Here is a 14573-nt window from a genome sequence, read left to right on the forward strand (position 1 = left end):
CTGAATTATTTTTGCACTGATTCTCCTTTCACATTCATGCTTGTGAAAGGAATATGAATGTCTCTTTTGCATATAGAAATGTACAAAAATATATGCAGATGCAATGTAAAAATTAAGAATAAAACTGCCTGAACTCTTGACATAATTTTGAAAATGATAACACACATTACCTATCTAAAAAAAAAGAGAGAAAAGATCTGGTAAACACGTTCACGTGGATTTTCTTGCCATGGACGCTAGAGGTCGCTGTAGTAAAAGGAAACGGTGACCTCTAACTAATAACTAAATTATTTCCCCGATCTCTCACCATTCTTTTTGTTGTTGAAGGTTTCTTCTATTTCATATTAGTATTTGTACTGCAGCTTTATTTTCAGTAGAATTAATAAATTGTCATTCTTATTAAAATTACAAACTATTTTCCATAAACCTCAATGGTGGATTTGATAGATTTTAATCTTTGGGTGTAAATGAATCGCAGCTCCTGTGGCGTCAATATGTATGGAGGGACAGAAGTGCCAAAACACAAATAAGTTATTAAATTGTTACAATGCTGATCCTTTGCTTCCAGCAGGTGGCAGCAAATGATTGTGCAAATAAATTTGAATTGAGGAGTTAACTATATTACACATTTATGAGAAGCATGTTGAATTTGTTGGGTTTTTTTTTTTTTAGGTTTAGGATCTGATCAAATGTTTAATAATGTTTTGAGTAATGAGGGGGAAAATGAGGGCTGATGATGGAGTTTTTTTTTAAAAATGGTCCCTTTTCCTGTTTTTATCTTTAATTTTAAAGATCTTAATTTGATTGGTTGTAGATCATCAGAAAACTTCGATTTGGTGGAAAAAATTACAGCATGACACTTTAAATGATGGTGTATCTTTAGGTTTTTATTTTTTATTTCTGACCTGCAGACTTTGTTTTCCTTCTAAGGATGACACAGACATGTACATATGTAAGCATTTTTTTTAAAACCAACAACAAAGTATAACCGGTTATAGAGTAAAATAAATAAATGTGTGGTTGGTTTTCTGGAAAGATTATGTAGGTTGATATAAAAATTACTTTTGTATGACATTCATTACATATTTCACAAAACTCAAAGAAAAAAAAGATTTTCAGATTTTTTTTTCACAGGTGGGAGGATAATTATTTGATTTTGATTAATTGATGCATCTCTAAATGTGATTAATCTTTTGATTAATGTGATTAATCAACTGAAACTAATGGTTTCAGTCATTTGAAACCATTGCAGAGCGATAATAGCCTCTCTGTTTGATGCACCGGAAAGAGGAAAAGTGAACTTTTCTGGGCACTCCATGAATTTGTGACCTTTCCCCGAAACAAACAAGCGCACTCATGAACCCGCTGCCATTTTACCATTTAAAAATGTAATATTATAAATATACAACAGTTATAAATTGAGTAATATTTATAATACCTGCATATAAAGTGAGCTATAGTTATCCGAGGAGCATTTACAATAAACAACATTGACATTAGTGATTCATTGTCATTTTGTCACTGACATCAGTTAATCAACTTTCATTCATTTTTTGCCCACTACTGCATATTTCTCAGCAGCTGATGCCTCTCAGTGAACCATACAGCAGAGTTATTGTTTGAGCGCTGATGTATTCTGACTGAGCATCAGAGTGACGCTCCACTCGCAGCAATATTGAGACAAAACAATAGACCCACATAATGCCTTGAGATGAAAGTGGCCACTGTGAAAACGGACAGAGGCGGCGTTTCACTCGGATCTGGAGGCTTCACTGAGTCTGTGTGTGAACATGAGGTCACGCTTACGTTTGTGTAAACTCGGCTGAAAGTGGCGTCAATGAAGCCCACCAGTCGTGACTCTCTACGGTTTTCTACCCACTGTGGTTGACTCAGAGTTGATGGAGCAAGTGATGCAGTTTCAGAATCCTGGGTTTGTTTGGAGCCTTAAAATGTGTTGAAACAATGAGATAATGCATTGTTATAACTCTTTGTTTCTTTGTTGATGAATCAGTAATGAGTAAGGAAAATAATGTCAGCTGAATATTTCAAAGATAAATGTGAAGAAAAGTAAAAAAAACAGCTTTTGACTCTAACAATTGCATTTGGAAGTTTATAACAGAAAGCAGAGTATAAAAACTGAAAACTTGAATGTTTAATTTAAAAGTAAAATAATACATCATTTTATGATTTTTATTGTTTTTCTTTTTTTAATTAGCAATTGTCATAGTGATTACTTAAAAATAATACTTAAGTCTGTTGAAAACTATTTAAACTGAGGATGCACAAAAAACTGACAATTCAAAAAATGAAGGAAAGAAAATACTAAATAAAATAAAAATTATTAATTCTAGTTATTATTATTATTAGTAGTAGTAGCAGTAGTAACTATTACAATTTTAATATAAAAGAATTCTTAAAATTATGACAACCTTATTTGTGATAATCTTTTGTAATTATTTTTTGAAATAATAGCAATTATTAATATATCATTCTATTTATATAATAACAATAGTAATAATAGTAATTATTATTGTTATTTAGTAATAAGATTTTTTTCCGTATTAAATATGTTAATAAAAATGACTATTATTATTATTATAGTAATATAAATATTATAATATTATATATATATATATATATATATATATATATATATATATATATATATATATATATATATATATATATATATATATATATATAATATAATAATATATTGATAACAACAACAACAACAACAACAATAATAATAATAATAATAATAATAATAATAATAATAATAATAATAATATCCAGTTCTGTAACATTTCACCGGTTGATGCAGATGGACACTTTTTTATTTTCTAGGGCAACATTTCCAGACACAAATAAAATCCTAAGCAATTCACATTTAAATTAGAATCAGAATGAATAAAAGCCTCCTTTGCATGCGTCTGTGTGACTAATGGGAATTCTCCTCTTTTTCCCTTTTCCTCGCCCGCTCTTCACGGCAGCAGCATCTCGCCGCCCATATTTCCTGCCATTGTTCTGCACATACAGGATCACATATGAGGAAGCTGTCAGTACTGCCAACGCAGCAAAAAATACAGAAAAACTTGATTTAACTTTTCACACCACAACACAGAATGAACAGTGGGTAGAAATAAACATGTACTTTCTAAACCTGTAATCCTTTCTGCAGGGGCTGTGATTATGTTTCCATAAAAGTATGATTTAAGTGTCACAGCCTCTTCAAATGACAGTGTTAGAGAAGAAAGCAATGAAGGAGAGGACCGTAAAATAAAGTAAACCTATCTGCAATGGTGTTCTTGTTAACTACGTTTACGCTTATTGTAGGCGTTTACAAGTTAAAATCTCCCAGCTGTAAGAACTGTAAATGCTTTAGTCACTATTCCACTGAAATTATTTAGCTTTGCAGTACAAGATAAAACATATATACATATCACATGTCTGATGTCACGCTACTTCCTAAAATGACTCTGGACATCTTTTGGTGTAATGTGACTGGACAGCTCCAGCATGTACTGAGTTGTGCATAAATTATGTAATAAACTGAGGAAATGTTCATGCTGGGTTTCCTTCATTCTGCCAGAAAACAATCACACTGTCTGTACAAATTTTACATCAATCAGCATGTTCAGTCATTGTTTTTAGATTACAATTACTGCGGGAAGTTAAATAATAATAATAATAATAATAATAATAATAATAATAATAATAATAATAATAATAATAATAAACAAATAAACAGTTTTACTGCATTAAGTAATTTTTAATGCTAACCTCAGAGCTAATATGAGATTATGTGTGCAAGGTAAGTAAACTAAGGCTTTACATTGAGTATTTTGTGTTTTTGAAGAGATTAAATCATCTTGTAAAGCATCATGTGCTCTTTAGTATTTGATAGAGAAGCTATTAGATGCTTTCACATGATAAAAGCAATACAAAAGAGTATCTAAACCTGTTAGAGTAATATACAGAATGTGATGAATATTATACTCAGGAACAGGACACAGGACAGAGCAGAAACAAAACACAGTTGTTTTTGCATGTATGGTGTATTTGACTGAACTCATGCTGGTCATTGTATGCCTCTCTATTTCTATTTCCTCTCTGTCTTATCTGGGTAGTTTTATTCAGCTGTTTCATAGTGAGTTTTCTCCAGATGTAATCATTAAAGTTTGCGTAATTCCTTAAAAAATCTTAGGCAATTAGTTAATTTGTACATCCAATAAAATAAAAATAAATCCAAGAAACCCAGCAAATTTCTTCAGGTGAGAAGGTAAACTTAGAAAACAATGTGCGTTTACATCAATAGAAAATAGGGTAAATGCCTATTATATGTTGATATACACGTAGAAACCTAAAAACGCCTGAAAGATGTAGTTCAAACTCATACTCAGCTTGATAAATTAATTAAGAAAATACACTTTATTAATGTAATGAATACCAAAAATTATTATTTTGTTAGGTAATACTGAGTTCGTGCAAACCTCGTGCTGTTTTTTTTTTTTTTTTTTTTTTTTATTCAGGCATGCGCGGGGCACTTCTCTGTAAATGTGGGTGGCGTTGATTGTATGAAGGCACGGGAAGGCGCAGAACAGCTCGTAACGGCTTGTCCCGTGTGAGACGTGATGACAGCTCCCCGTACGGAGACCCACAGTCACCCGTGGAGCACCGTGGGCCACTTTCTACCGGCACCATGCTCTCTTGACCTCTGGGTTCGTCCAGGGAGACGCGGACTCGGTTCAATCCGTGGGGACGCGTAGCTGCTGAAAAAAGTTGTGTCGCGGAGGGGAGGCAACTCTGCCACAACACCACCACCTCCTCACACATCACCGGCCTGAAGAAGAAGTTGGATATCTAGTCTGACTGGGTCTAACGGCCAGATCCAGGGATTTCAAAAGCGCACAGAACAACTCACAGGTAAGAAAAGCTACTAAAACTGAATACATTTAACCGTAACCCAAACCCAGGATGAACGACGTGATTCTTTTTCTTTTTTTTTTTACATGAACAGCTTCAGCTTGGTGGGCATTTTCACGTTGTTTTCCCCCTCTTCTGCTAAAGTAAATGCGCAGCAGACCTAGTTTGTTCTGCATCCTGTGTTGGACGGATCAATGGCGTGAGGTGAATGGGAGTGAACACCACTAATGCTGCAGACGGAGAAATCTCCCTGCTGGGTGTCAGCTGTGGCCTCTGCTGTCAGTGGTTCCATTATGTGAACACACAGTCTAACACAAACTCTAACCACAAACACCTAAACCTTATAGTTGAGATCAGCTAGTTGCATAAAGTCAGGAGATTCATTTTTTCCTCAATATTAGTGTTTTGTAGCAGTTGTATATAGTATGAGGCAGTGCAGTGAGAAACTGTTTAGTCTCAATTCAGTTTAAAAATTCAAAGATATGTCATAATTCCTATCATTTAAATGTCTAGAGAGATTTGTGGATGGTGATGTTAGCATGTCAGTCTGATGACATGCTAACAGCTCAATAGCTAGACAACAGAGACAATATTTGACAGTAATATGTCCCGGATGACACTGTCAGTTGTTGGCAATCACTGCTAATCCACCTCATTTACTTTTGCCAATCCTTTTGAGACGCTGGAGTAGGGGATATGATTCCTGCCCATTATGATTGATGGGAGAGATGGTTTGAACTTCCTGTTTCTCTCTCTGCACCCATGGAGTTTCCTTTAGGATTTAGCTATAAATCTAATAATAACTCCCATCAAGCATTTGTAATAACTGCCAGGGAGTTTTTCACATTGCTGTGGAGGAATTTTGGCAAGTGAGGTTTGTAGTACTTGGAGACATTTTGGTAGGTCAGCCACTTCTGGGAAGATGATCACTTATCGTTGTTTCTCTATTTGTGGAAAATGGCTATCTGTGTGGTTAACTGGAGCCCTGCCTTAGAAATTACTTTGTTTATATCGGGACATTTTGTGGTGGTTTTTTAGATTGCTTAGTCTATTTCATATAGTCAAACAAGTTCTAGTTAAGGGATTTCTTGATTCTTTTGATCTTGTATCATTCGGGGTCAGCTGTGGTTAAAAATTGGTTAATTATAGTTAATTCATTACTTATATTTACATTAGTTTAATAATTTGTAGCATGCTTGTCAAGAAGTAAAACAAGAAATTAATTATTCTAGAATTGCACTGCTTGCATGTTGAAGTAGCTCTGCTGTGCTAGTTCCCTTTTGTTCTTTTGTTAATTTTTTTTGTTTGAGTTTTGCTTTTTAAAACAATTATTCTAGGCTTGCATTTTGTGTACCTGAAAGTATTTTTACTTTTACTTTTTTTACATCCTGACATTTACTGATGCTAGCATACTAATAATCTGTCTTTAGCGTCTCAGAAGTTCAAATAATAACTGGACCATAGCGCTACTTTTTTTTTTTGTTTGTCTTAATAAGTTGAGTGAAAACCATACAGCATTCTGGGGGATGTAGGCAGAGGAGATGCCTAACCTCTCACTAAGCGATGTTGGTGGCATCAACTAACTCACTCACTCTCTGGTTACCTAGCAACTCACTCACTTTGTAGTTACCTAGCAACGACCTGTTGGGTAATTACGTAATGGAGTGAAAACTGTGGAGAAAACAGGAAAAGTCACGCCACCAGTTTGGTATTTCAGATATTTAACTAAATGCATTAATAAGTATTAAAATGCGGTGAAGACAACTTGCAAAAGTTCAAACTGAGCATCAGAGTGGCAGAGAACAGGGATTTAGACTGCCAGATGGATGGCGATCAAAGAAAGACAATAGCTGCTTAATTAACCAACTTGTTAGAACCAAGACTTGCAGAATACCATTTCTGAACACAGAACACGCCGTAACTTAAAACAGATGGGCTACAGCGACAGAAAACCACACTGGGTGCCTCTTCTGTCAGCTAAGAACAGGAAACTGAGGCTACAATTCACACAAACTCACCAAAACTGAATGTTACCAGATTGTAAAAACATTGCTTGGTTCAATGAGAGTAGGTTTGTGCTGTGGGAGTTTAAGGAAGGGTCAGAATTTGGTGTAAACAACATGAAAGTATTGATCAATGATGTAGCATAAGTGTGGGTTGGTTGCCATTGTCAAGGTTTTGAAATGTTGCAGTTTCAAATGCGTATTTTAGTTTACGATCCTTTTAATGAGATGAAGAAAAGAGGAATCAGTTGCTCTGCCTTTCCCGTCGTCTGTGTTTTAATCTAGTACTCATCATTCCTACACTATTTTCTCTTGTCTGTTAGAAAGTAAATCAGCTATTTTTGGAAATCCGTGACTTGGAAATGAAAGGATCACCAACTATTACTGTTATTAAGATAAGAATACACATAGCTAGAGCAGGATAAGTAGCAGACTGCAAATTTGCTACATGAGCTGATAGCAGGGCTAATTAACCAGCTTTATTTACTTCCAGTTTTATTTCATTAAGGTTGCTAAGGCTTGCTAAGCCGCCAGGCCTCATCTAGCGGCCCGTCGTGTTTTTCAGTTAAAAAATGTTTAAAGTTGACTGGAAATTTGAAAATATCACTTGATAATCATGTGATATTGAAAAATTGGACGATTAACACCTGAACACCAACTATAAATTCATGCAACATTTTAAAAAGACTTAATAAATAAATAAGTAATGCTTAGCCTGGTGGGGGCACAAGTAAAGCCTGGTGGCCCGCCAGGCTTATAATACAGTGAGGGAAACCCAGTAATGTCATAAGTATAAAAATGTATGTAAATGTTCCAGAAATATTGCTTAGTTTTGAAAATAAGTAGAACTGAACCTTGGGGGACACCGTTAGCTTCACAAAAGATGCTGGAGAAGAGAACAGTAGAGAGATGTTTGTTTCCTGGCTGTTAATTTTAAGGATTTATGTGGGTTTTGCTGACAGTGTTGCGTAACCTAAACAAGGAAAAACACACTGCTAGATTCAAAATGTAAGTTATGTTCAAAGTGAGACATGATAAGACTTTGTTTGTTGTTCAAATGTTTGCTGACACAACCAGCCAGAAATATTGTTTTTGTTTATTTAACTGTTAGAACAAGCTAATGTCACCTGAGATGTTTTTAAAAAATGTGCTTAAAGACTTTATCCATCTGAGTTTTACCACAAAACAGTTTGATTCAGCCTCACCTCTGTGCTTCAGCAACTCATAAAGGTTTTCAATGCATTTCTTACACTGAATTATTGAAGACTAACAGGGTCAGATATCTGAACATGGTAACGAAGAAATATGAGATCAGTGTTTACCTTTGTGTACATTACATGTCTCTCTAGCAACTTATAGTTGTTTGCTTAATAAATCTGATAAGTTGTGCTGTTTGTGCAACTCAGAGCTTAAACAGTAGTTAATCTTGATATACTGGACAAAAGTTCCGGTTAAAGTAAAAAAGATGTTGTCAGTTACTGAAAATACATGAAACCGGTAGTGAAAAACTCTATTCGCTGAATTAACTTAGACATTTTTATGTTGTTCATGAAACTAGTTTATATATAAATATAACTTTTTATTCTAAATGTTCAGTGCATGCATGTCACTGTACTTTAACTGCTCTCCTTTCAGCCTCATGTTTGTCAGACTTGCATTGTTTTTCATTAATCAGATGACAACTGAACTAGTTGTTATGTTTGCATTGATTTCATTAAAATCTAAGTTGAGAGCTAGTAACCAAGTACCATTAATCAACAGATGTGTGTAGATAAATAAATGACAATAAGTTCAAACATTTTACACTCTGCCATTATAAAATAGTTTATAGTTCACCAAATGTTATTTATGTCACTTACAGTATCTGTATTATATTGTTTTATGCATTATGTCTGAAAGGATTTATTTTAAGAAAGCTGTAACAATTACAGGTTTTCTGTGGCCCCTTTTATAACTTATATGTTTTGCAAAGCTCTGACCCATAATATGTGAACAAGATCTATAATTAAGGAAAGCACTTCAGGGTTTCCCCCAGAAAACTTTCTAAACCCGGTGCTCGGGGCGCTAGGGGAGTCATCCAGCCGGCCGCCATGTTTTTGAGTTAAAAAATGTTTAAAGTTGACATCAAATTTAAAAATATTACCTCATAGTTATGCATTATTTGAAGACTGGAAGATTAATACCTAACCACCAACTATAAAGCCTTAAAAGAATGGCAGTAGTTAAAAAACCCTAAAATAAATAAACAATTCTCAGCCTGGTGGGGGCACAAGTAAAGCCTGGTGACCCGCCAGGCTTATTATACACTGTGGGAAACCCTGCAGTCAACTTAATTTAGTTAAAATGTTCAAATTATATTAGCCATTAGCATATGTAGCATTAGTACTTGCAAACAGAGGTGTATCTGTGTATTTTCTGAATGTAGATGCTTATCTTAACTCTCAGATTTTTAAAAATTTGTATTTGTTTCCAAATCTCCAATAAACAAAAGTTGAAAGCTGAAAATGATAAAGCAGAACAACTTTGCTATAAAATATTCAGCCTTATTTTCTGCTCACTACTTTTTTAAAAGTTGCTTGATTAACAACAAACATCTTCACAGAAAATAATTTTATGACTTTTGTGTTTCTTCTCCATTTTAATCACCTCACTCACACTGAAAGCAGCTAACTTTAAGATTTTTTCCAACCACATCGGCACCGAACTGCATGGTTATGAGAACACGTTATAAAAAGAAGCAACGTTCAGTTTTTATGCTCCTTTAATCTGGAACAAACTTCCAGAAAACTGCAAAACAGCCAAAACAACGACTTCCTCTAAATCAAGGCTGTTTTTGATTAAAATAACTGGAACATCATAAACTGTAGTCTGTTTTTTAATCTGTAGTGGTTTGGCCTTTACTTCGCCACTTCTATTTAATGCTTTTTGCTTGTTTTTCCTTCTGACTGCATAAAGCACTTTGAATTGGCTTGTTGCTGAAAATGTGCTCCAGAAATAAAATAGTCTTGTTTATATAAATGTGGCAGTGGTAACATTTTATTATTGTGTTGATAAAACACACCATTTACAGATTATGTGTTTAGTAAGACACATGAAGGGAAATGTAGACATTTTAAACTCAATTAAAACGTCACTGGAAGTTGAACGATGATCAGAAATATGGAAGGTTTCCTCCAGAAAATTTGCTAAGCCTGGTGGTTGGTACATTTTTTTTTTAAATTGACAGAAAATTTGAAAATATCACTTGATAATTATGTGTTATTGGAAGATGAATATCTGAACACCAACTATAAAGTCTTAAAATACAAACATTGTTGAAAAACTTAAATAAATAAGCAATGCTTAACCTGCTGGGGACACAAGTAAAGCCTGGTCGCCCGCCAGGCTTACAATACATTGAGGGGGAACCCTGAATATGGCAAGCATCAACTTTTCCAATAAAGATGACTTGATTTCTATTTGAGTAAATAACATGAATTTTAACCATTTTCACTTTCCATTTTTTATATTATTTTTCATGGATACTTTAAACATTTCCGAACCAAAGATCTCATGGATATTCAAAGTTTTACAGCTTTTTCTAAAATCTTCGATGTTAGATTTTATTTATTTTTTTTTTTGGGAGCAGGGTTTCCCCCAGTGCATTATCAGCCTGGCGGGCTACCAGGCTTATTTATTTAAGTCTTTTTAAAATCTTTGCATTTTTTACAACTTTATAGTTGGTGTTCAGGTGTTAATCTTCCAATAACACATAATTATAAAGTGATATATTCAAATTTCCTGTCAACTTTCAACATTTTTTAACTGAAAAACACGACGGGCTGCTGGACGAATGACTGCCCTGGCGCCCAACCACCAGGCTTAGCAAGTTTTCTGGGGGGAAACCTTGACGGAGGAATAATTTCTCTGACTCACCCTTGATCCAAAGATATTATTGCTTAGCTCTGCGGTTTAGCCATGTTGTCCCATTAGCATTTCTTCCTTCTTTGTAGCTTATTACAGTATAATCCATTGAGGGATTGGCATTCCAGTATTACCTGAATAGATTATTGCAGGGGTGGATTATAGCAAGGCTTGTCCTCTAAGATGATTCATAAATGCATTAGAAAAACTTTTATAGAATTATAAAGCAAATAGATTTTAGCAGAGTGCTCTGGAAATCTCTCAGCATTGTGATCAGTTCACCCCTAACTCGTATTAAAGTTTGAATTCCTGTATTTTCTGGGTTTCCCCACATTTCTCTGTGAATTCATGATGTTTCTGCAGCCATGATATGATCCCATGTGAGAGATCTGTTGTGTAACAGCTCATATGCAAACTATTAGGACTGGGCTGTGTTTTTAAGGGTGCGGCATATCCTTGGGCACCTCTCTGGGGTCCTCCTTATTCCATACAAACGGTATCTATGGCAACACATCCTCGGCCCCTTTCGCAGCAAACATGCAAGCTGTTTCCTTCTCCCTCTGTGGAAATGTTTATGCAAAAGAGAAAAAAAAAGGAAGGCTTTTCCATCCGCCCGGCTCCTGAAAACACGTGCTTGTGCGTCATACAGTCTAAGTCATTGATATTTTACATGTGCACGCTTTGGAGGGGGAAAGGAATGAAGAATATGTGACCAGAGGGAAATTATGGAACATGAAGGCAATGTCAGGATGAGACGGGATTCGGAAAGCGGCGTGGCAATGTTCCTCCGCCTGAGGAATGCTTGTGTGCTGGCCAGACTGCTGCAGAGATGCTGGAATGCAAACTAAATGAAAATGTGAAGACCGAGGTGGATTTATGCAGAGCGGCGCTCGAGCCAAAGAAAGAGTGTTTCCAGTTGCTTTAAACAAACCCACCCAGGGATTTTCCTACAATCAGCAGCAACCTCTGCAGCTTTCCAGTACCTCCTCTCAGCTGTTAAAGACAGTGGCTTAATGGTGCACAACATCTCAAATGTTCCAGGTGGTACACACAGACCATTCCTATTCATAAAGGTCAGAGTGGGAATTCTGGAAAGGACTCAGGTAAACTGTCAGTCAGAGGGACATTTAGGAACTGTATTCACATTGTTTAAGCAAATTTAAATTGGGGAACTTGGAGAGCACCTGAGAAAAGTGCCAGCCCATATTCCACTCTAATGAAACTGGTAAAGACAATAGAAGGACCAGTTTGTGCAAATCCTTTGTATCCTGCTCATCTTTCACCACTTCTCTGTTTGTGCTTACTGTGGTATTCACGCCTCTCGGTACCAAATATTTCAACAGCGTTTGGCGTCTTTAAGCATTTGACTCAGCTTGCCAGATGTTCTCTTTTCATCCAGCAGTAAAATGGAAAACATAAACTCTGGGCTGTATCAGAAGCAAAACCACCTTATGTTGAAATGATGAGTCCAGAAAATAATGCAAACCTCCAGGACTCTTCAAAGTTGAATTTACTTATTAGCTTTTTTCAGTTGACCATTTAATGCAGATTAATGAAACATAAAAGTACTAGATTTAGTTATCCAGCGTGGTGGTCCCCAGCTGTGGGCCCAATGTCCTGCATGCTTTAGACGTTTTCCTGCCTTTACGCCTGATTCAAATGATTAACCACTCATCATGTCATCAGGAATGTTCAGTCAGGGAACACTGAAAGGTTGGTGGACAGGAGGCTCTGAGGAGTTCAACTCTACTGGTTAAGAGCAGTGAAATAGAAATCAACATTGTTTGACGTCCAACCTTCTGTTTCCAATTTTGAACAATTCAAATTTTGTTTGGTTGGACAATAAAATGTACAGATCCAAGGAGAAAACCGGCTAAGCCTGGTGGTTGTGGCACGAGGGCAGTCCACCAGTGGCCAAACGCGTCTTTGTGTGAAAAATGTTTAAAAATTTGGAGGTGCACGAGCATAATTTAGAAATAATGGTGCGTGAGGCCAACAGGCAGGGACGATGCAATTGGCCTAGTTTAATCTGTCAACTATAGATCTGTCTTAATCCATCTTTACTGTCACTGTTACTGGTGTGTATATATAAAAAACCCAATCTCAAACAAACAATTCTTAGCCTGGTGGGGTGGCAAGTAAAGCCTGGTGGCCCGCCAGGCTTGTATTACTCTGGGAGAAATCCTGCAGATGAATATGTGAGAACTTTGTTTCAGTTCCCCAGTTTAATATTACATTAACTTTTGTTACTTTGCTTATGTCTGATTTTATTTTACTTTGTTTGTGAACTAAGTCATGAGTGCATCTAACAATGGGCAACTTATTAGTTTATTTAATCACTGAAGAAAGGGAGACATCTCAGTTTTGATGCTTTTAATAAAAGAAACCTGCTGTTACTTGTTGACTGATTGGTGCATCAGTTTGTTAAAACCTTCTTGATGAATGATGTTAGTATTTCTCCGTGTCTAGGCGTTCATGCCTCAGTTGTCAGCGAAGACGTTACTGCTTAGTTATGTGAAGACATTTGGTGTTGCTTTCTGTTACCAAGACATCATCTTGGTAATCATCTACTAACTGGGTCACTCCAAAACCCTAGTTTAGTTCTTTTAGAACATCTGATTCAAAGTTGGATTTGTTTCTTTGGATTATTGTCCTGCTGCATAAACAAAGTGCGATTGACCAAAAGGACAGAGCAAAAACAGTCCATGACGTCACAATTCCAGTGTTTCTGTGATGTTCTTTTTCTGAAATGTTGCTAGATTTACACCAGATGTAACATGGCTCACACTACCCAAAATGTTCCACTTGTCAGTCAGACTATCACCCCAAAACTCTTGGGGATCATTAAGATGTTTTTCCGCTGGAGTAAGACAGGCCTTTGTGTTCTTGGCTTTTTAACTCCCACATAATTTCCATCCATTCTGTTTCTTTTTTATTTCCTGAATCATGAACTCTGACTTTAACTGAGGCAATGGAGGCCTGAAGTATTTTAGATTTTTGTTCTTGGCTCTTTTGTGACCTCCTGGATGAGTCGTCAATGTGCTTTTGGAGTAATTTCAGTAGCCGAAAAACATCTGGGAAAGTTTACCACTCTTTCATGATTCTCCATAGGAATGTGCGATGTGTAGGCCAGTGTTTTTCAACCACTGTGCCGTGGCACACTAGTGTGCCTACCGTATTTTCCAGACTATAAGCTGCTACTTCTTTCCTACACTTTGAACATGCGGCTTTTCTGTAGATTTTTCTTCAACCACCAGGGGGCTCTTTAGCAGGAAGTGAATCATTGGAAGTCAAAATTGGAAATCAAAGAAGAACGCGCTAATTTTCATTTAGAACAAGCACATGCTAGCAGCAGGCACAATGGAGAAATGTTTTCAAACTCATATGATGCAGCTTCTAAGTTGAGGAGTATCGATCTGGCACTGCAGGAGGGAAATAAAGCTGCTGCATGTAAACTCGGCGTGAACAAAACCGGATTTGGAGACAGAGAACTGCGTCCTTAATATATCCAGCAGTTATTAGGACGCAGCCCTCTGCTGCCCTCTGCTGGGTCTTTATGGAAAACCGAGACCGGCAGAGATACCAGCGGCCTGTAGCCCGGTGCGGCTGATATAAGTTTCCGGGGGGTTCAAAAAATTTGAAGGTACGGTTTATAGTGTGGTGCGCTCATAGTCCGGAAAATACGGTAATTGGTCTTAAAAGGTTTTTTGAAAACAAATTAATTATCTGCAGATAATCCCA

The 14573-nt window shown here is 36.2% G+C and overlaps 1 protein-coding gene across 2 annotated transcripts in view; it reads left to right on the top strand.

Moving 5' to 3' along the window:
* Nucleotides 1-4386: 4386 nt before the first annotated feature.
* dnmbp (dynamin binding protein) overlaps nucleotides 4387-14573 on the top strand; it is a 59923-nt gene continuing 49736 nt past the window's right edge. Inside the window, exon 1 of one of the 2 annotated variants that reach the window (XM_088000952.1) lies at nucleotides 4387-4926. The gene's annotated coding sequence lies outside the window, so the exon portion shown is untranslated. The remainder of the gene's footprint in view (nucleotides 4927-14573) is intronic. The other variant, XM_088000951.1, reaches the window with a different exon arrangement.

The sequence above is a fragment of the Poecilia mexicana genome, unplaced genomic scaffold (genome assembly GCF_051168715.1).
Source record: "Poecilia mexicana isolate PSO_F unplaced genomic scaffold, ASM5116871v1 scaffold_19, whole genome shotgun sequence".
In the NCBI taxonomy this organism is placed as follows: Eukaryota; Metazoa; Chordata; class Actinopteri; order Cyprinodontiformes; family Poeciliidae; genus Poecilia; species Poecilia mexicana.